Here is a 21,864-nt window from a genome sequence, read left to right as displayed (position 1 = left end):
GGGAGCTCCCTGAGCCTTCCCTTCTCCAGGATGAACAGTCTTAACTCTCTCAGCCTCTCCTCACAGCAGAGATGCTCCAGTCCGTTCAGCATCTTGGTAGTCCTGCATTGGATTATCTCCAGTACATCCGTGTCTTTCATGTACTGGGTGGTCCAGAATTGGATGCAGCAGTTCAGATGTGGCCTCACCAGTGCTGTGGAGGGGGGAAGGATCACCTCACCTAACCTGCTGGCACTACTTTGCTTAATGCAATACTGCATATGGGGAAGCTCAGATTGGATATTAGGAAAAAAAATCTTCACTGAGAGGGTGGCAGGCACTGGAACAAGCTTCCCATGGAAGTCATCGCAGACCCATGCCTGTCAGTGTTCAAGAAGTGTGTTTGGACAACAGTCTTAGATATATTATTTAGCTCTTAGGTTGCCCTGTGTGGAGTCAGGCATTGGACTCAAAGTTTCTTATGTGTCCCCTCTAATTCAGGATATTCCATGATTTTAAGGGACACAGGACAAATGTGGGAATGAGGGGGGTGGAAGGACAGTGGGATCTCCTCTGTCAGCACCAGATGTGGATTAAAGCATAGTTGCAGCCTATGTAGAGAGAGACTTTTTTTTTTTCCCTTTTTCTTTTTTTCTCCCCTACAATCTGATTTGTAAGAGCCAAACTCCTAAAGGAGAAAAACAGGCAAGGAGAACAAAGTTTTATGCTCTTTGAATGTAACACACGTGTTATCTTTATGAAATTAAAGGGATATCTACACTTCTGCAGAGGGGGGAAGAGAATGTGGTTCTTTGCTTGGTAATTTCCAGATGAAAATGTTATATTAAAATCTCCCAGAGAAAAAAACTCAGTATGCCCTAAGAGACTTTGGCCTTTACCCATACTGCATGTGGCAGAATGTAGTTGTGTTGCTCCAGGACGAATATGGGGAATAAATCCGGGGTTGGGTACTGCTATGTTCATACTTGCTCCTTTTGCACAGGAATGGTTGTTAAGAACTGAATTATTATTTCAAGCAAGTTGTGCTCTGAAAGAGAATGAGTTCATATAAGATCAGAACTAGCAGCCCATTGTTAGGTGCATGAGAGGGTGAATCCGGGTTTGCTTCTGCCTTTCAGGATTTTAGAATATCTGATTATTTCTTCTGTTGACTGCCCCAACCTGCCTACTATAATGCAATGAGAAGGCCACCTCCTTTCATCCACCTTTGCTAGGATATTAGGCTACTCAAAATCAGACCCTATGAATGAATCTCTTTTTTTCCAAATTAGTCTTGCTGTCAGAGAGCAGTTGTAAATGCTTTTACAAAGAATTCCAGTACCAGTTGGTAGATGTGTTTAATTGTTAATATGCTCACTGTAGCCATATCCCTTAAAAGAAAATATTTGGATTATGAAATCAAGGTAACAGGGCTTCGAGCATCAGGAATTGCAACTGCTGGGGTGAAACATGCTTTTCTTTGTACTTTCTCTGAATAATGTGATTGTTTGTGATACAGCCAGTCTAAGGCTTATGGAAATAGCTTCTCAGCTGGTGTAAACCAGCACAGCTGTGGTGAAACCAACAAGCTCTGCTAGTGTATACCACATTACAACTTGGCCCTTGATGTCCATAGGTAGATGTTTCCTTGCTTTTAAGTGGTCATGTTTTGTACATGCTGTGGGTAAATACAGGGTTGTCAGCAAACTAATGCAACCCTAAGCATGTTTCTGACACAGGATTTTCCTTTCAGGCTGTACTTACTTGAGGGAAACACTCCTCAGGTAAGTGGAACATGTTGGAGAATTGAGTGAAAGAGTGAAGGGGAATGGTGGTGCCTGGCAAGTCCAATCTGAGTTGACATTACAGCACCTCAGACCAAGGCGAAAAAGTGGGCAGGTCGCAAACGTTGGCCTTTGCGTGAGACTTGACAGTGTAGTATGGAGGCAGGACATCATGAAGCAATGATGTAGTGTTCCTGCTTTGTACCACTCTGGAGAGAGACTTTCAGCTCTGGGCACTAGAAGCAAAAAAATGCAGAGAAAACTTGGAAGGTAGTAAGAGAAGAACAACAAAAATGATGACAGAGCTGGAGGGATTGTTTTTATGAGGGAAGATCAAAAGAACTAAATATGTGGAGCTTGGCTAAGTGATGACTAAGAAGGGAACATGAAAACTAGCTACAACTGTTTGAAGGATATAAACACTAGAGGTGAGCAAACAGCAGGGAGAAATAGTCTATGAATTTGAAAGTCATTTTCAGTTCAACCATGTTTCCACCCTTTAGTGCTCACTTTCTGTTAAGACTTGTACTTTACTGAAAGCATTTTCAGGGAAAAGCACACTTGAGTAGTTCAAATGCTTCAGTATCTACAAGGGAGTTCTGAAATGTAAGTTCAAGCTTAAAATGTGAAATTTGCTTTACCTTGCATAAGTCACCTAATGCTAATCAACAGTATGCAAATTTCCTGTATCGCAAGGCAAATACGTGGGATGAAAACTATACTTTCAGTTTTACATGGTACCTGTGTCCTTCCCTGATGGATTTACTTAGTTAACTGAGCAATGCAGGATAGGTTCCAGCTGCCTTGTATCAGCTTTGCACAAAAAGGTGAGGCATTTGCTCTTGTTGATAGGCTGTATTTTATAAGTGGTATGATTTGCATGTTGACCTGTTGGGGGAGGTATTTTTTTTTTTTTTTGACAGTGGTTAAAAGTGGCTAGAGCACAAAATGTGTGTTACATATATGAGGGCTCTTGGTGCAGTGTTGTGAAGCTGTGCAGATGTGCTCGTGCACTGCAAGGGAGGTTTTCTGTAACTTGTTTGTGGGCAATTCATAAGCCTGGAAAGGTGAATTTAGCTTCTGTGACCCCCATGGATAGTTAGCGCAATTGAATTGAGAGGAGTTTTAAGAAAATGTTGTATTAATGGTGAAATTTTTTCCTTCTGGAGGTCTATTTGTCATTTAAAGCACTTGGGCAAAGCAATGGAAGCAGGTGCTGGGCAAGCCTCAGGTGAACTGACTAATTTGGTAAGTCATTTTCAACTTTGGTGATTTGTGAATTCAGGCATTAAATTCTGTGTTAATACTCATCAATAGACTTGTCTACGCATCTTTCCCTGTTAATGCAGGATTGATGCGTGCTGCTCAGCAAATGACAAGAAATATACAGTCAGCTGTGTAGACACTCTTTAAGGAAATGCCTCTCTGGAAATGACTGTGTGTATGTACGCATGCATCAATCCATACTGTACACAGAAACTACAGGCATTGACCTATGCAAACACACACCAAATTATCGCTTCCTATAAACAAATTAGCATGCTTTAAAAGGTGAAAAGCTCTATAAAATTGTCTGCCCTGTTGTTTATGGCATGAGCAGAGGATGCACTACATTACAGAGGAGCTCACATTTCTCTCTTCTCCCCCCACCCCTCTCTAAATGGACGTGTGCTCCGTCCGTTTCACCATTGTTCCTGCCAGCCCGATCCCAGCAGGGGTTCCCTAATTAGCAATCTCTTCATTTCCAATCAAAGCACAAAGCGGCCCCAAAAGCCTCTCTTTATGAGGGAGCTGAGCGGTGGCTGGGGACGTGGAGTGGGATAATTGCCTTCGCCACTGGCAGCAGTAAGCAGCCTGGCTAATTCATTATTGTAATAACTTTGCTTGTCCTTGGGGAGGGGGGGCTAGGGTGAGGAGGACTGAGCCTGGCGGTGCTAGCTGAGGACAGGGGGAAGGGGGAATCCAGCCAGGATTGAGGTAGAAGGTGGGGACAATTGGCAGGAAAGGAGAAACTATTTGAGATTATTTTTTTTCCCTCTGTCCCCCCTAAATAATTTGAGGAGGATGTTAATTTGTGGCATGGCAGACACTGCTCCCTCAGCAGGACTACCAAGGGCACCCTTCTGCTCTGCCCTTGCATTCACAGAGGGGGCGTCCTGCAAAGGCACATAATGTGGGTCCCAGAAATGTCGGGGAGGCTGAGGCTTGGGGGGTGAGGAGGGCTCAGGGGTTGTCTCTCAGTCTGAGTAGGAAGAGTTGAGGCCGCAGCCTTGAGATAAGGTTGAATGATTCAGCTGCCCGCACCCAGCAGTCTGTGGCATTCGGTGATGTGCAAGAAGTCACCAGTCCTTGTGTGGAGTCTGCTCTGTGTTTATTCCACACAAACAGGAGCTGACAAATCTGCGGCAGAGTTTTCTTCCTATCTGTTGTCTCTTGAAAATACCTTTAATCACTTATCCACCTTCGTCTGGGCTGTAGCTTTGACTTCACTGGGGCACTGTTGGCTTCCAGTAGCAACCAAGGCGCTGCCCTTGTGAACAGACCACTAGGCTGAGATGCAAACAGCTGCTAGGAGCTGCTAAAGGGAATAGGCAGAGGTGGTGATTGCTTATTACATTCAAATAATACGGAAATATCTGTGGTGTGGCCCAGTAAGTTGTTTAGGTTGGTTGTTTTTTTGAAATAGGTATGTGCTTGAAGTAGGTAAGACCAATCATATATTTCTGGACCCACTGGTGGTTCTTTTTTTTTTCTTCTTCTTTGTCCTCATCTCAAATTGGTGTGGCAGGGTCTTGGCTACACTAATTGACTGATAGGACAGCTCCTTTTCCAGATCACTTTGAGCTGTTACTGCTGTGTACATTCACTGAGCTCATCACTCTGCTACTGTCACCATTCACGTTCCTGCAGTGAGATAGCTGATGATGTAGTTATGCATTTTACTGCCAAAGTTGTGGTTTTTTTTCAATGAAAATTATTATTTCTGACATGAAGTAAAACAAAAGAACCAGTGGCATCAAAGTGCAAGTGTCAAACATACAACTTTGAATGTGTCAGGAGCAGTTTCCCATTAAACTACAGCAGTGTATTAATAAACACCCCATTCTGGAGCTATTTGTGGTGCAGTGGTGTTACAGAGAGACACGTGGAGCAAGTCCTCAGCATGATGTGCATTTTGAAAAATTCCCAAAGAATTTTTAGCTGTCTAAGATGCAAAATGCTTACAAGGAGACAGATGCTTCTGGGGTAGTTGTCTGAGACGCTGGAGGCTTAATAGATGCTTGCAACAGAACTTAGAGTTGATTCCTGTGACCTGATTCCTGTGACCAGAGCTGTTTTCCTGTCTCCCTTGTGCTAGTTGCTGTCTGTCGGGCTACTCCACCTCTCAGCCAGACATTCAGCCTCTTGGAGTCTGTGCTGCCTGCAGCCAAATGAATATCAGCTCAGCTGACAAGAATAAACTTCCTCTGCCCTGTACCAATGTGCATGAGCAGTCCACAGTGGTGATGCTGAAGTCCCAGGAGAAAATGTCTTTATCATTATTTTATTATTTTCATGATCAGTGGTGTAGTCTTGGTGAAGTTGTGCTTCTTGCTGTCTAATGTATGTACTGTACAGGGGGAAAGGTTCAGATGGGCCTGTGAGTGAGCACAATGACTATCAGGGGATTTCAGTCACTTGCTCTGCGTCCTGCTTCTGGATCCCTTCTGTCTAAGGGCCATTGTAGCAGTGATGGGGGAGTTGTACCTCTCACAGCTTGTCCACTTCATGTGCTGTTACTGCTGTAACTCATTGGGTTGAGGTGAGCTCCTACGTAAACCTGTCTGCTAAAAATGGTACATCCCCATTTATACATCTGTGAGATTCTCAGTTGTGTGGTACGTCCTACACTTGCTTTGCATTTTTTTGCTCCAGCCCTTGGACAGCACCTTAATGGTGTAGAAAGTGTGCTGGCCAAAGGTTAGAGCCAGACACTCAGTGGAAAAGACTTTTGAACAAATCATTTTCTTTCCTTGTGTTTCCAGCTGCTCGGGAATGAGGATCATCTTCAATCTCCTTCCTGATGCTTTAGGAAGCTAAAGGCCTTTTGGTAAATAAATTGGGAACAGGTGCTCGAAAGGGCTGAAGGATATCTGACATGCAGCACGCTGGCATAAGATTGATGGGATGTCAGGATATGGGCAAAGATGGATGAACTGGAGTAACGATGGGCAGTTTAGTCTTGACTTCTCTTCGCTTTTAGTCCAAGACCCTAAATTGTTGCATCATTAGCAATTGCTTCTGGGGAGGTAAGAAATTTGTGGCAATGGGCATGAGAAGGAATATTAATGATCCAATTTCCAGCTGGGTTCCACTCCAAGGCCTCTCTGGGTGACGTGCATTTTTAATCATAACAAACCAGGATGAGAAGTTGTTTGCAGTGAGGCAGTCCTGTATGTGGAGCCACACTGTGTGACACCAGCTCAGACCTCTGCCTGCTGCTCAGAGGCTGTTGCGTACAGCTCTGCTGTAGGCTGGGCTGGGCTGGACTGTGTCTGTAGTAAAACCTGGATCGCCTCAGAATGCGTCCATGGAGGGAGTCTAGCCATTATCTTGAATGGTCTAAACCTCTTGACCAGAAGAAATCACTGAATTCAATTGGAGCTTCTGATCAAAACTGGCCCCAGTCCCAAAAGGGCAGAAATACGATTCCTATATGTTAGAAAGCCTTGTGCTAACACAATGCTGAATTCCCTGTTAGTCTTGATGGTTTCTCTGCAAGGGTCATCTCAGTTGTTTCTGTTTCTAGGAGGTGAGTTCTCTGTCTTTCAGGGAATGCAGTCTGACTGGGTGATGTGCCCAACAGCAGCTTTGATCCTTTCAGTCTTGGACAGTACTGAGAGAATCTGGGAGAACCTTTTGAGGTTTTCTTACCTTCTGAGATATTTTTCATTCTGAACTTTCAGCCACAGAGAGCTCTTCTGTACTGCTTTAGGTGCCCATCATTGCATGGTTCAAGCAGTCAGGAGCTGTTTTTGAGGGACGTGAAGCCCCCTCACCTATGACTGAGTATTTTGTGCTCATTTAGCAGTGGGACATGCAGCTCTGTCCTTGATACGCATTTGCCTGTTGCCTACCCTAACTTACATGCTGAGCTTCGAGCTCCCTGTCTCAGGACAGACCCCTGTTTACTTTTCCATTATCTTTTACTCTGTCTTGGTGACTGTAATTCCTTTGTCTGTAGGATTAAATGGCTAATAGTCACACCAGCATTCTCATCCCACAATTATCTAGTATACGTGAGAATATGGTGTAGAAGCACAGCCTTTTTGTGGCAGAAGTGTCTGATAATGTCTCTGTCAGAAGAATCAGCTTAGCTTTCTCAATGCAAGCCTTACGGTGTACATTAAGCAGGACAGTCATCCCATCTAGCAGAGGGCAGGGGTGCTACAGGTACTCTGACTATAATACAGGGGTTTTGCAAGGAAGAAATACTTGTCTTGCAGCTCCCCGTGTGTGTTTTAAGGCCAGAATTAAGTATTGACTTTCCTGTTGTTCTCACCAACCATTCAGTTGCTCTCCTAGTTTTTAGTGTTAACTCAAATTCGGGAAAAAGTACTGCATGTTTGGACCTCGTGGCATCATGTTTTGTGTGTCTGGGAGAGGAAAGATGGTTGGTGTTTGCTATCCCAGTGCTCTAGCCTGTTATTTTCAAGTAAACAAGGTGGAAGATCTGGAAGAGAGAATAGAAAAAGCCATCCTGGCTTTTCTTTTTTCCCCATTAAACTGGGAGCTAGTGTTCTCTGGGATGGTCCGTGCTGACACAGCCGTTTGCTTTCTGTTGGGTGGAGTTAGAGCGTTGCTGCAGAAGGATGGGATGTTGTCTGTCAGAAAAGGAATTTCTGAAAGAACATAGACACCTGCAAAATCAGAGCCAGCCAGGCCACACGGGTCTGCCCCAGCTCCTGCCTGCCGCAGTGCCAGGGGAAATGCCAGCAGCTTGAAGACTTCTCGTTTGCTTCAGAATAAAAGTTATAGGTTTCGTGTAAGAGCTGTTTCACCCAAGGAAGGGAATTCACTGAAGTGGCTGAGGAGGGAGTGGGGAAGGGATGGGAGGAGCTGCCTTTCAACATCCAGAGTAGATGCTGCCTCTGGCATAAGTGCCCTGGTTGGAGGACAGATCAAGGGGTTTGGACGTGTTGTGTGCACGCAGCAAGTCTGGCCCTGAGAGAGGCACCCTTCCACTTGGCAAAGCTGCCTCGCTGCTGCTGCTCGATGCCCAAGCAGCCAACATGCCTCCTCCACAAAAGGCTTTGGTTTGAAATGTTGAAAACTGCAGTTCTACGTGTGTGAGTGTGTGGGGATTGCACGAACAGTGGTCCCCTCCCTCTGTGTGTGTGTGACAAGTGGATGTAGCTTGTTGTGATTTATTTTTTTACAATTGTTTTTTGGTGAAGATGGATACCATTTGCTGAGATGGGTATTTGTTGCCCAGGCAAATCTCCCAGTGTATTTTCAGCAGCTGTACACGATCTCTGTGTGCGGTAGGTATGTGTGTGTGCATGTACATGCTTGTGTATGCCTTTATTTCCATGCTCCAGCTGCCTGCCTCTGATTTAAGGGCAGGTTTTATTCCCCAGCTGCCTCAGGGCTCCTCTTTTCTGATTGCATTAAAGTCTCCGTAATTCTCCCCTCATTAATGATTGGCATATTTTTACCTCTCACTAAAGGAGCTTGGAGGCAACTCCCGTGGGGCCCTGCTCGCCAAATGAAACAATTTCATCCTGCTCCAGAAACGCATTAAAAAGGGTTTGTCAGGATCTTATCGCTAGTTAGGGAAAGCTAATCAAATTACTTCTATTTATTAGCTGCTGCAGCAATGTGTCATTCCATCAAGTACAGGTACTGGGACAGGCGGGGATTGCACAGAGAGCTCTGTGCACTCAGTGCTGCTGTCTTGTTCTGCACAGCACCATCTCTTGCCAAGGGAGGCTGCAGGGCCAGGAGAGGCGGTGAGCTTCCCTGCAACAGTGCTGCTGCCACCATTCCCACCAGGATTCCCCTCTGCTGCCCTTCTTCACTCATTTTTTCCAGAGCAATCTCCAAAGTCCCTTTTCAGTAGCACCTTTGGGCATGTTGCTTCTGCATTTGGTTGACCTCTTCTTGCTGTTACGGATAACATTGTGCTATGGACTATTTGTTTTGAGCTGTTTTGGGATATATATATATTTTTTGTTTTTGCAGAAGTTTAACTCAGTATTGAATCAGTCCAGGAATGATTTGTTATGTGGTTTCTCTTTGGACCTGGAGGCTTACTGACAACAGTGGGGCAGGACAGTGGCAAGTCAGAAAATCATAACCATAGGCATTACTTACTTTCTGAGTTTTTAATGAAATTTATTTTTCAACTTTTGTATTTTTTTTTTGATCCATGTGATCTAGAAAGATAATGAAATGTGAGGGACTAGGAAAGAAAACAAATGTGTTTTGTTTTTTTTTTTTTTGGAGTGTTTTTTTTTTTTTTGGTTTCTTTTTTTGGGGGGATAGGTTTCAAGGACCTAGCTAAGACCCTGAGAGCACCAGCTTTTGCTGGACTGATGCTGATTGCATGAGCAGAAGTGGTTTGTGGAGCAGGAGGTGTGAACTTAAAAACTCACTTTTTTTATTTTATTGATTCTACACGTGGAATATGCTTTTCCTACATGCACAATGCACTTGTATTTGCAACCATATACACACCCTGTTCTTGCACGTGATCCTAGTCCCCAGGATGAGTGTGCCTCCTGTGGGCATGCTCACAAGGGATGTGGGAGCAGGTGCCTGAAATACACTTCTAAACTTCAGGAAATATGTCTGCTTCTATTCCTTTACTATTTTTTTCATTTTGAAACTAAGCAGTTTCATTGCTTATATTTGGATAAACATGAGTGAAAATGCGCATGTTTCCATGTAAAACGAGGCTCAGAAAAAACACAAGAATAAAACCATTTAGCTGATGTATTTACATGAAGTGAAGTGTGTCTAAATAGAGGTATGGTGATTCATGATGATGATATTGCTGTGCATTTCATGCAAACCTTTGCTGTTTTATTTTGTGCATACCAAGAATGTCACCTTAGCACAAAACCCTGGCAGAGGTGTGAAAACGTGCTGTTCCCATGAGCGTCTGTGTGGACACAACAGTGTGCTCTTGGTGCTGGCTTCATTCAGGACAATTCTGTGCTGGTTTTTAGCATTTTGCAGTGTATGTACACACATGCACACGTTGGATAGAAGTGATGGAGTGGGTAGAGCTCTGGCAGCATTCTGGTACTACAAGCGGTGATTTCTGGAGCTTGGGTTGGTGGTGGACACGTAAATCCCCCAGCTGCTACATCTGTGTTAGTTCTGCGTGGTGTGAGGGGCTGCCAAGCTGCAGGGGCTCTGGGTGCTGTTCCCAGGAGCAGCACCATAGCAGGATGAGTGGGGAAGTCTTGCCCACCAGCCCTGCGCAGTGAGCCACGCTCCAGCATCCTCATTACCTGCACAGTTCAAAAGGCAGGCTGGAGCGGTCCGTCACGTCCCACAAAAGGCTGTATCGATTGGTCTGCCGGAGCGTTTCCCGGGGTCCTTTATATCTCTCTGCCTCGTCGTCAGTAATGAAGAGGCCGAGCGCGGGGAGAGTCAGCAGATTCCCAGCTGCTGGGATTTCTTCATCTTCTCATCAGGATTTTAATTAGACACGTCCGAGAGGGCAGCACCGTGTGAGGGCGGGCGGGAGCTTTATCAAGCAGGCCACATCTTTAATTACTGTTTACTGACAGATAACAAGGGGGAGGGGGGGAAGGGGGGTGGTGGCAGAGATGGTTGTAGGGGGAAGCAGGGAAAGGACAGCAGTCCCCAGAGTGTGCACTCAGCAAAGGAGAAAGCCTTTACTAGGGATCAAGTGGAAATTGTTCCCCCTCCCCATCCTGCCATGCTGTTTACCTGTTGCCAAAGCGAGAAAAGTTCCCTTTGCCCCTTTCCTAGGAGGCAGGAGGTAGATCTGAAAGGTGTGAAGCGGTAAGGGCCAGAGATGTAAGGAATGAAAAGTGTAAGTTTGGTTAGAGAAAAAGGAGAGAACTGCCTCCTCCAAGCTGCCAGGGCCCTCAGCTGAGCTGTCCTGTGCCTTCCCAGCCTTGGGCAGCCCTGTGGGTTTTCTGACACCGCACAGTAGGACGCAAAATCATTTCCTCCTCCTTCTGTTTGGGATTAGCAGCCCCCCTGCATCGCTGTTTTGTCCAAAAGAAACCTTCTTCTGTCTTTCCATGTGTCCTCAGCACTGGTGGCATGAGAGCAGTCTGTGAGAGCAGCAGCCACAGAGCAGACTTCTTCCTTGCTCTTTCATGGGCCAGCTCTCCACTTGATGTGAAATCTTCTCTTCAGTCACCCCTCTTTTGCCTGGCCCCAGAACTCACATCTCCCCCCAGCTCATCTCCTTCCCCACAAGGTGTGTTTTGATGCTGTTTCTAACCCTGGCTGTGCCTGGCTGCTCTGGTGGATCTGTGCTCCCTGGCTAGGCCGGCCCTCTGGGCCCAGAGAGGCTCGCAATGGAGTGCAGTGACTGATATCCTGAGCTGGTGATCTGAGCTCAGCTGCCTGCCGCTCTCTAGAACTTTCCTCTGAAGTTCACGCCGCTGCCTAGGCAGTGTTTGTGTCCACTGGAAGGTAGTCTGATGCTTCCAAAATGTTGCTGCGCTGCCCAGCATGGAAAACTGGGCCTGAGCCAGAGCTGGCTTTCCCTCGGTGCCCACAGACTCCCCGTGCTCTGAGCAGAACAAGATCTGGAGGATGTGCTTGGGATCAGCAAGGACTCGGTAATTGGACTGTTGTTCTTTCATTTTGCTACGCAGTAGCGAGCAGATTATAGAGCCCACATGTTATAGATTTCCTGTCATCCCTCATGAATCAAGCTCCACTGTCTTATTTACTGTCGGCCAAGGCCTGTGAATAACATCACCAAGGGATACGCTCTCACGCAGTTGTGCAAACACAGTGCAGAGCAGTTGCATGTGCCTTTGGGCTGTCAGTTCGCCTTCCCCCACACAACACTTCACCAAGGCTTTGTGGAAGAGAAGGTCCCCGTTTCCTATCTGTGCAGAATGGCTCCTGGCCTCTGTGGGAGCTGTTTGTAACACTGGAGGCAAACCTTTGTTATCCCAACGATGCGAAGTTCCAAAAGTTATAACTCGATGGCGTTGCTCCTGTGCAACTCCAGTCATTCTGTATGCTCTCTGTCCTGCATGTGCCAAGGTGGTGGACTTGCAGTGTCCTGGGAGCTGCTTCATATGAAATCTGGCATGTCGTCACTGCTTGTCAGCAAGAGGAGATTGGTTTGTGCTCAGGGCACAGCACTGGAAGGCAGGACACTTTTTTTTTTTTTTTGTTGGAACTGCAGTGAGGCATGGCTACTGAGTCAGCTGGAGTTCCCTAGAAGAGAAGGGAAATTTGGCTTGTCTGCCACAAGCCAGCCTGCTGGCTGCAAAACCTGTGGCCTTCCAAGTGATAAGCTTAGAGACCTGGAGAGATGAAATCGGAGGGACTGAGGTACTAATTAGTTTTTGTTTAGGCTGGTTAATATTTCTTTCATTGAAATCTAGATATTAGACAGGGGCTGGGGAATGCCTCTTTAAATTGTAAGAGGCTCTGTCCAGGAGGAAGCAATTAAGCTGTTTGCTGTTATCTATTGTTCTTAGAGCTGGAAGTAAATGGGCTTTGAGTGCAGTGTGGGAGATTTCAGTTCTGTTACAAAGTTTGTGTTAGCAACAATACAGAAGCATTAGAACACAGACTGGGAAGTGGTGGAAGATTTTTGGAGCAGGCTGAAAAAACATCTGTCAACATAATGCTGCTAAGGCTGATCCTCAGTTGGGACAGAGGGACGCAGCAACCAGCTGACCTGGTCCTTGCCTTATATCCCGTGACTCTAAGATGTGTATGATCTTGTGACCAGCTGACGCAAGCCTGAGATGGATGCAGGTGTGTGTATCAAATAAGTGCTAGCATCTATAAGCTACCTGTATAGTATATGAAGGAGTACCAGCACTTTGCTAACCATCACAGGCCCGCCATCCAAATGCTAATATGACCAACCATGGGAAGTTTTAAAAAGAGATGGCAGCAGCACTCTTTCTTGGTTAAGCATCTTCCTTAGTTTTTATCTTCAAATCTGCAGCAGAGACTACTAGCACTGCATTTTTCTACTAGTACTCCCTGTAAAATTTCATTTAAGCTGTTCATACCACTGCCTAGCTTTAGTCATTACCTTACACATTTTCTATATCTCTGACAGATTTGTTTGGGGAAAACTTTTGTCAAAAATAACGTGTTTTAAAAGACAAAATAGGGTTTATGCTGTGTTTTTGGATTTTGCCTTCCTTCTGTGTAGAAATAATTCAAGAAGATTTCATAAACCTCTAAAATTACATTTTGGAGCCCCCCTGGATGGACAGACAGGACTGTGTCGGGTGATGGGATATCAGTAAGTGGGGCCACCAAAGTAATGGGAAGATGGGGCAAGGAGAATGGGCAAAAAGGTGAGGAGGGGTAGTAAAAAAGTGAGGAGGGGTAGTGAATGGTCACAGGCAGCTGTTGAACAAGCAAGCTGGGAATGCACATTGTAGGGGAATGGTGTTTGGGGAGGTAATGAGAGCAAAGGGAAGGGTTGGGGTAAGGAGGCAAAGACAATGAAGAGTGGGCTGGGATGGTCTGGATTGGAGAAAAAGAGGCACAACTTGGGTTGAATGGTCAGCAGAGCTTCTGACTCATTATTCCTCGGTAATCATCAGTGTCTGAAATTCACCTGGTGTTTCACGCTGCTCATGTTACTCTTCACAGAGGAGAATGACCTACTCCTACAGCCTGTTTGCTCCATTACCTTGGTAATAGCATGATGGGTCTGTCTTTTCTGATAACCCACAGAAATGTCATTGTGATGCATTGTGAGGGATTATTATTTTATTTCTTTTTCTGTGAAAGAAACAACAAACTGAAAAGAGCACTCTGAAGGGTGCTAACACAAGAACTGGAAGGTGGAGAAAGGCCGGTTATACTCTGTACATTTCTGTCAACCTAACTGTGCGTCTTACACAACTCAGGTTTTAGCAACATATCCTCTATGCTATTTCTTCCACAGGACCCCTGCCTCATTCACTGCGTGTGATGGACCTTCTCTGAGATAAATCAGAGTTGCACGGTGAAAGAGACCATCTGTAGGACCCCTGCCTCATTTGTCAGGTGTGTAGTGAGTGAGACAAGGGACGGCGGGAGAGAAAGAGAAGCTTTTATGGCTGAGGCAGAGAAATTCTGACCTGGCAGTTGACTTTCTCTCTGACCATTTCTGTATGATAGTCTTTAAGTTTTTTAAGCAGCTGTTGTGCCAGTGGGTGTTTAATTGTGCGTTCCCTGTTTTATAGCGAACCTTTTTTGATCCCAAAGGACCTACTTTACAGAAGCAGTGAGTGCTTACAGCTGCAGATGAAGTGCGTGGGAATCCACTAGCGCAGTGCTATACAAACACAGGTCAGTCATGCTGTGTATGTCTCAGACTCGGCACCCAGAATTAGCAAACACCTTTCACAGTGGTCCTCAATTATTCACCCATAAAATGGGAATAAAAATACCCCCTCCTTTCACAGGGGTGTGTGAAAATAAATGATCTTGGGATGGTGAAGCCCTTGGACAGTGTAATGATAAGCCCAAAGAAAAACACATGAGGAAATGAGTAAATCTCCAGAGCCAGGTTTGAATAATGTGTAGTAAATAAGGCCTGGGGCCACCCCAGCCACTCTGAGCAGAAAACAGTATTTCAAATAGCGGTTCTTTGCATGGACACAATCCTTTCTGAGTGCAGACTGAGGTGAGATCCTGTGGGGAAAAATATGATCATGTAATTAATGTCTGTAAAATAATGTGCATGTACCCAAGAGCTAAGAGTGTTCCTCACTTGTAGTAAACACAATTGTGTCATTTTCTAATTCTTAACTGCATTTGTAGTGTGCCCTATTTAATGCACAGGTTTTTTTGGTTTTGTTTCGCTGTTCCTGTTGTACTTGACAAATTTATGTGCTGTAAGATGGTGTTGTCCCAGCGTCTCTGCTTGGAGGAAGTGTTTCCATTTTGTGTAGTTGCAGCTAATTACAGGTAGTCAAAACCTGTTCATCTCAAATAGTATGTAATCCCCAAGTTGTAATATCCACTGGGGTGCAACTTCATGTGGAAGACAGATCTCGCTGTAATTTGGCTTCATGAGCAAAAATGACGTCCAAATACTGCTGTTCTGAAGAGTAAAGGAATCAGAGACAATCTGAGATCTTAAAACCCACTAACAGGAATTAAAAGAATAAAAACCCACATAATTTTCCTATGCAGCAATATGCAAGAAAGGAGAATGTCATTAGGGCTGTGAAATGATGTGAAAAGTTGTTGCTATAGCGGTAGGAGGAAGAATGACAAAACTTGAGCTCCTAGTGAAAGTACACAAAAAAGTAATTATAAAAATACCTATATTTAGATAACCTCATTTTTGATGACTGATTATGTACATGTTTAGGAACACGTTTATGGTGACCGGAATGGTAATGGAGTAGTGTTAAAACTTATTGAGTTGAGAATTTGAATGTTAATAATGCTAGGATGGTTGGTGTCCAAACCCAACACTGGTTAACCTTTCTGTGCCATGTCTGGTATTTGCTATGTTTGCAAGGAAAATGGTATGAGTAGTGCAAGAAGTGTAGCTGTGACACATAGCCCCGAAGTTTTGTTTGTAGCAAGTAGAATTGTCTATTGCAAATGTCTGAGAACTGACCATAAAATCTTTCATATTTTCACCTCTTTCCCTTCTCACAATTTCAAACACTGGAGGAGGATTCATTGGCCTATTTGGCTGCAGAGTGTGAAGCCTCTCTCAAGTATGGCTAGTGTCACTGTTGACCAGTTGAATTGGAAAGAACTAGTTCCCACATGTACTGCAGATAATGGTTCATTCTGGACGTTAAGCAAGCCAATCCTATCAAACATGCTTTAGTTTGTGTAAGAGACTGAATGAGAGTTCCTTGTGCAGGGGTTTAACTGCTTGATTTTCACTCTTTTATCAGAAAAAATGTTGTTATTGGTTTAAAGAGGACAGAACAAAAAGTGATGCCAGGATACCCAAAATCCCTGCAGGCAGGACCTGGCACTAGTGGCCAAAGGAGAGAGGAAAGAGCAATTAAAGAAGGAATACAACAATCTGTTCTTGTGGTGGTCAGACAGCAAATGCAGCATGTGTGCTGGGTGGGAGCCATCAACGAGAGCTGGTTTCCCCGTGGGACACACAAACCTGGACTATCAAAGCAAGCTGGGGCTGAGGCAAATGGATGTTATGCCAGACGTGTCAGCAGAGCCGGCCTGCTTTGCATAGGTGCCTGATCTTACTTGGCATGCTTTAAGCTCTCTTTTCTGAATGCCAGGGTGCAATATGACCCTTGTGATTAAACCCTAACTGCTGTGTTCTCCCCATATGATGTAACTCTGGGGTATTACTTCTAACCTATGCAAAAGGGAAGGCGATGCACAAAGCAGCATGTTGCCAGGTGCATGGCTCCTGAGCGTGTCACTTCAGTCACAAGCCTCTGCTCCTTGCCAGTGAGCAGAGGAAGAGAGGCTGTGGGGGCCCTGCATTCCCAAAGTGAACTGTCTTTCCCTCCAGTTGTATTATTGGCAGTGCTAGTGCCCAAAAACTTGGGCGCATTGGCTCTGAAAGCATCATCTTGAGGCATCTCTGCACAGCAAGCACCTGCCCTCTGGAAAAATGGCTTAGGACAGAGCAGGGAAAATGAGCCTGCAAACAAGGGCTGGTGCCCCCCACCCTGCTGCGGCTGTGCAGGGGTAAGGCGAGGCCTTGACACTGCAAAAAGCTGTGTGTGCCCAGAGGGTGCGATCCTTACCGTGCTCGCAGGCAGGCAGGCTGGACTCTCATTCTTTACAGACCTGCCAAGCGGAAAATGTTTATTTGCTGCTCTGGATCCATGATCTAGGAGAAAAGAATAAAAGTGATTTAACCTCCAGTGTGAGAAAATCACCTGACTGAGCAGGACACAGAGGACAAATAGGACAAAGGGCCTTACCTTGCCCGGACAGGAGGGATGGGGAAAGAGAGGGGAGACACAGGATCAGATTCATTAATAATTATTTATTATTAATCTTCTAATTTTTCCCTTGCTCAGATTCCCCGATTGCTGGAAGTGAAGGCTCCTCTAACTGTCTGGGTGAATCTGACATTGACTCTGTCTTTGAGATGGGGAGCACCCTCTGGTGGTTAAGGATAATCTGACATTTCCCGGGATTGGCACCCATCATCCCTGTAAATCGCAGGAGCTAAACTGGACAGGAGGCTTGGGCTGGCTTTCTGTCGCTGCTGTGATGATGGATGTGTGGGGCACAAATGCTCTCTTTGATTTTCTGACTCTGGAATCCGAGCTGACCCCTTGGGAAGCCTTTTTGCTCTGTGAAAAACAGCTCGAGGTGTCTGTGCTCGCCCTGCCCTGCTGTCAGGCAGAAGCTCATATCCAGCCTCATCCTGCTTCCTCGTGCTGAGGGGGCAGGTAAAGCACAGTTTGGTTTATTAGCCCCAGTGAGCACAAAAGCCAGCACAGGGAGTGCTGTTCCCTGAGTCTGTCCTCTTCATCGTGCCTCCCAAAAGCACTCATCTTGTGTCCAGAGCTCTCCCCAGTCCAGCTCTGGTTGTTTTTGCTCTGCATAGGTGCTGAAGCAGAGTACAGTCCATCACAGGGAGCACAGGAATTCAGCTCAGGTTTCCCTTCTCCTTCCCTAAGTGGATTAACAGGCTGAGGGGATCGTCTCTGCCTGCCTGACTCAATCTTCATTAGCTAACATGTTTCAGCAGCCGCAGTCACATCCTGGGCTGGAGAGCTGTTTGACAGGAGCGGATTCTGGCCCCAGCCTCCCACAAAGGCTGTTGCGTCTTCTGGGAGGGTTTTCTTGACAGCAAGGCTCTGTGAGCTGCCCTGGGAGGCAGGGATGTAGGGCTAGAGTGCTGCAAGATGGGCAGCCTTGCTCTGTGTGCCGTTCGCTTTAACCAATTTGCATCCTCTGCTGACAGAGAGCCCCGAGCCCCTGTGTAATGCAGGTACTGCACCTGAAAACATTCTGCGTCTCTGGAGATACACCCACATGTTTTTTTTCCTTATGTTTCCCAACCGTGGGAGGATCTTGAATATACTGGGATATCCCAGAAACTTTTGTTAGTTGGCTGTCGCTTCTGGATACCCCTTCTTGGGTGCAGTATTTCCTAACGAGCTGCATGCAGCTATCTCCTCTGCCCCTTCTTCTCAGTGCTGCTTTGTGGTACTTGTTAATAGGTGTTGTACCCTTGCACAGGCAGTATTTTATTTTGTAAGTGATGCCACTTTCTCAGTCCGGAGAAGATCTGTTCTACACAAGGAAGCTGTACACTTAAACTTGGATCGATTTTGAGACAATCCATTTAAACTAGTGAAAATCCAAACCACGGATGCTCTCCTGCCAGTTTGAGGATACTTCATTTGGACTCATTAGATGCCTAAACAGGTTTAGTTTCAGTAGTAATGAGAGCCTTTTGCACATTTAGAGCTTAAAATAATCTATTTTAAATTGTACCTTGAATCATACTGCAGTCACATCATGCAAAGAAAGCCTGCAAAGAGAGGAGGCAAACACTGGACGTCTCTAATACCAGTGCCACTGGGGGAATCCTGTGCCCAGCAGTACAGAGGTAATGTCACCCGTGCAGAGGCCTGAGTGTACCGTAGCAGGAAGGAGAGGCCTCCTCCTGGCTGTCAAAGGCACATCAATAAGTACAGATTAAGCCTTGGATTTCTGCAAAATTGAGACTCTGTGAAAGCACAGAGCCTGCTGCAGAAATTACTGTGACTGAAAGATCTCAATGGGAAGTGTTTCACAAGGAAGCGAATGTTCTCCTTTTGTTTTTGTAACCTGACAGTTGCAGCAGGGGAAATTGGTGTGCCAGACTCTGAAAGCAAGGTTGACTGGCCAGGAACAGAGTCAAAATGGACATGTGTTGTTTTTTTTTCTTTTGGCAAGTTGGAAAGGAAATAAAAAAAAAAGAAAAGGCAAACAAGAGCATGAAGAGGCAAATAACAATGAAGACTCTAGAGGATTTAAGAACCTAAAGCTATAGTTTGGAAAATAAGGGATGAATTGGAATTCCCAAACAGTGTGCATTAAAATACATAAAATAATAAACCTGGCACTTGTAAACTAGCAGTGTATTTGGTGTGGCCTTGTAAAGATTTTTAAGCCACTACTCAGGTCAAAGCAGGAGAGCTCCCCCAGGAGTCCTGGATCTTCTGTGTTCCAGCTCCCCTGGGGAGACCGCTCTCTGGAGCAGTCTCCCATCAGGATTAACCAGCTATCAGTGCTTAATGATTTTCTTCCCAGACTGGGAAAGAAAGGTCATAGAAACTGTGAAAATGCAACCTGTTTCTGAACAGGCAGCAAAGGAAGGTCTCTTTGAAAGGCCAAATAAGACCTGTTTCGTTGCAAATGGATCCTTTTAATATTGCCCCTTGTTTGAAGGAACATAGGCTGGAAGAACAAAGCTATTTTGTTGCGTTCGTGTGTATTTCCTGTATTTAGCAGAAATCACGTTTTGTATGCTGAGAAGCAGACCAAGGGGAAGACAGTCTGTGACTTAGGACTTGCTGAAGCTCTCTCACTGTGTGCCTATCTGATGTTGAGGCTCCCTTGGATCACTGATCTTGATGAAGATGCTACCCTGTTGTCCTTCAGTTCTTACATTTTCAAAGGTTTCCCAAACTACTTTATGTATTCCTGAGCTATTTTGCTGCCGTAACTGGCTTTGCAGGAACTTGAGCAGCACACAGCAATATCCTGATTTGAGGCAGGAAGAGGGAGGGAACAGCATCACTGGGGAGCAATGCAAGGGATACTGGGCAGGGGGAGCAGGAAGAAAGTGGGAATGTTGAATAAAATGTGTCTAAAGCAGGAGTGCACTGTCTGCTCCTGCCCTTTTCATCTCAATCTCTGGCATCTCATCAGTAATGAATTGCAGGGAGACATGAATTGACACAGCACAGGCTGTACCAATCATATAATCTGTTCGGCCCCCATCAGTGACCCTTCTGAAACGTTTTTCTTCTGCAGCATTTTCCAACAAGAAATTCAGGTCATATTTGATAGTTTCCAAGCCCTGGTTCCCCTTTGTGGCTCTCTGACCGAAGTCAGGAGAGGAGGGTAGTTACCAGATGTGTCTGGGCTGGTCTGTGCGCGTCTGTCTCTACAGCTCTTTTTTTAGTTGTGGTGAAAGGTCGGCTCTGAATATGGGAGGAAACTTCATGGTTTTAGGGAATAAGTCCTCTTCACCTCCCAGTTTGGGGGAACAACGAGGAGCTTTATCAGCAAAGTCTGTACTGTACCTTGAAAAAGAATAGTTGATCTTTTTCTCCATGCTGTTTCTCAATTCGGTTATTTCCTTTTGTTTAATCTGCTAGTCCCTCCCTCCCCCTATGTTTAGGATGTTTGGATGAGCTGTGGATACAGACTAGAGTGATGTGCTTTCTGTGCAGAAGCATCTGGTTGCATCTAACTTCAGGGTTGCTCTATCAGCTGTGGATTGAATTGAGGTTGTCTATTGGGATTTTCAGGTCTTGGTTTTCTCATTGGAGGTCCTTCCATCAGGCAGGTCTGTTAAACGCTTGCTGAGTCCCTTGAGACACTTGATCTGTGTTTAAAGGAAGCAGCTGAACCACGAGAAAAGAGAAACAGAAGCAGCTATGTACTGAAGCTCTATTGCTCTGAAGGGATCTTACGGAAAGCTCTGCAGAGCTTGCATGGCACCCTGGGTGCCTGGGGCTCTGTCCCAGCAGACCTGTGCGATGCTCTTTCTGGCCTTTCCTGCTCTGAGAGACAGTTGATGCCTCCTGGACATTCTGGGCATGAATTGTGTTTAGCTCTCCTGAGACCCAAGCCAGGAAAACCTCTGGAGGATTCCCAGCAGCCTCCTGCTCCCCACTTCTCTTAAAGCTTCCCCAGTGAATATGCCCGCCTAGGGAGAGCAGGAATTCCATAAATAAATAATCCCCTCTGTCTCTCCTGATCAGCCCAAGCAGCTGTGATTGCTCCTGAACGCCTGGGTTGCTTTCTTCTTAATGGCTTTTAAACCAATTTCACCCTCACCTGATGACCCAGCTTCTCCTCCTATTTTTGAAGGAACAATTTCTTTTAGGGAGAGAGTTTTGGGGGGTATTTAGGTTGTGTCAGGAGTTTGGGGTGAGTTGAAATGGTAGCACTGCAGGTGCACCTACAGTATACTGGCTCCAGCGTGCTGCCCCATGGCTTATTCTGACAAACCTCTGCTGGGCACCTCCCCAGGTATTGCAGCTAGCATTGACCCTTGCTTGAGAGCACTGGGCACATGTGGACACCTCACAAACGTTTAATCCTAGCAGCACTCTAAGGAAGCGTACTATAATTTTGGATATGTTTTACTGTTGGGAGAGCTAATCACTGCACAGAAGTGTTGTGTGCAGTTCTGGGCTCAACACTATAAAAAGGATGTTAAAATGCTTGAGAGCATCCAGAGGAGGGCAACAAAGCTGGTGAAAGTGCTGGAAGGCATATCCAGTGAGGTAAGGCTAAGAAGACTTGGGTTGTGAAGTTTGGAGAAAAGAAGGCTCAGAGGTGACTTAATTGCTCTCTACAACTTCCTGAGGTAGAGGAGTGAAGAGGGAGGTGCTGGTCATTTCTCCTTGGTAACTAATGATAGGACTCTGTGCCACATGAGAATGGCACAGAGCTGTGCCAGGGGAGGTTCAGATGGGATATTAGGAAGATTTTCTTTACCATGAGGGTGGTCACACACTGGAACAGGCTTCCTAGGGAGGTGGTTGATGTCCCATGTCTGTCAGTGTTCAAAAGACATTTGGAGAATGCCTTTAGTAATATGCTCTAACTTTTGGTAAGCCCTCAAGTGGTTAGGCAGTTGAACTAGATGATCTTTGAAGGTTCCTTCCATCTGAACTATTCTACTGAGTCATCTGAGTGCTTATTTGTTGTCCACAGTGAGTAGGAAAAAGTTTGGGAA

The 21,864-nt window shown here is 45.5% G+C and overlaps 1 protein-coding gene across 10 annotated transcripts in view; it reads left to right on the top strand.

The window, feature by feature from the left end:
* ESRRB (estrogen related receptor beta) overlaps window positions 1-21,864 on the top strand; it is a 162,022-nt gene that overhangs the window by 47,833 nt on the left and 92,325 nt on the right. For 3 of the 10 annotated variants that reach the window (XM_021268424.4, XM_072038433.1, XM_038180216.2), the window contains 2 exons: window positions 13,897-13,997; window positions 14,177-14,282. The exons of the other annotated variants lie outside the window; for them this stretch is intronic. The gene's annotated coding sequence lies outside the window, so the exon portion shown is untranslated. The remainder of the gene's footprint in view (window positions 1-13,896; window positions 13,998-14,176; window positions 14,283-21,864) is intronic. 10 annotated transcript variants of the gene reach the window in all.

This window comes from Anas platyrhynchos, chromosome 5 (genome assembly GCF_047663525.1).
Source record: "Anas platyrhynchos isolate ZD024472 breed Pekin duck chromosome 5, IASCAAS_PekinDuck_T2T, whole genome shotgun sequence".
Classification (NCBI taxonomy): domain Eukaryota; kingdom Metazoa; phylum Chordata; class Aves; order Anseriformes; family Anatidae; genus Anas; species Anas platyrhynchos.
The sequence above is the reverse complement of the archived record's forward strand: the minus strand, read 5'-3'. Positions and strand labels throughout refer to the sequence as shown.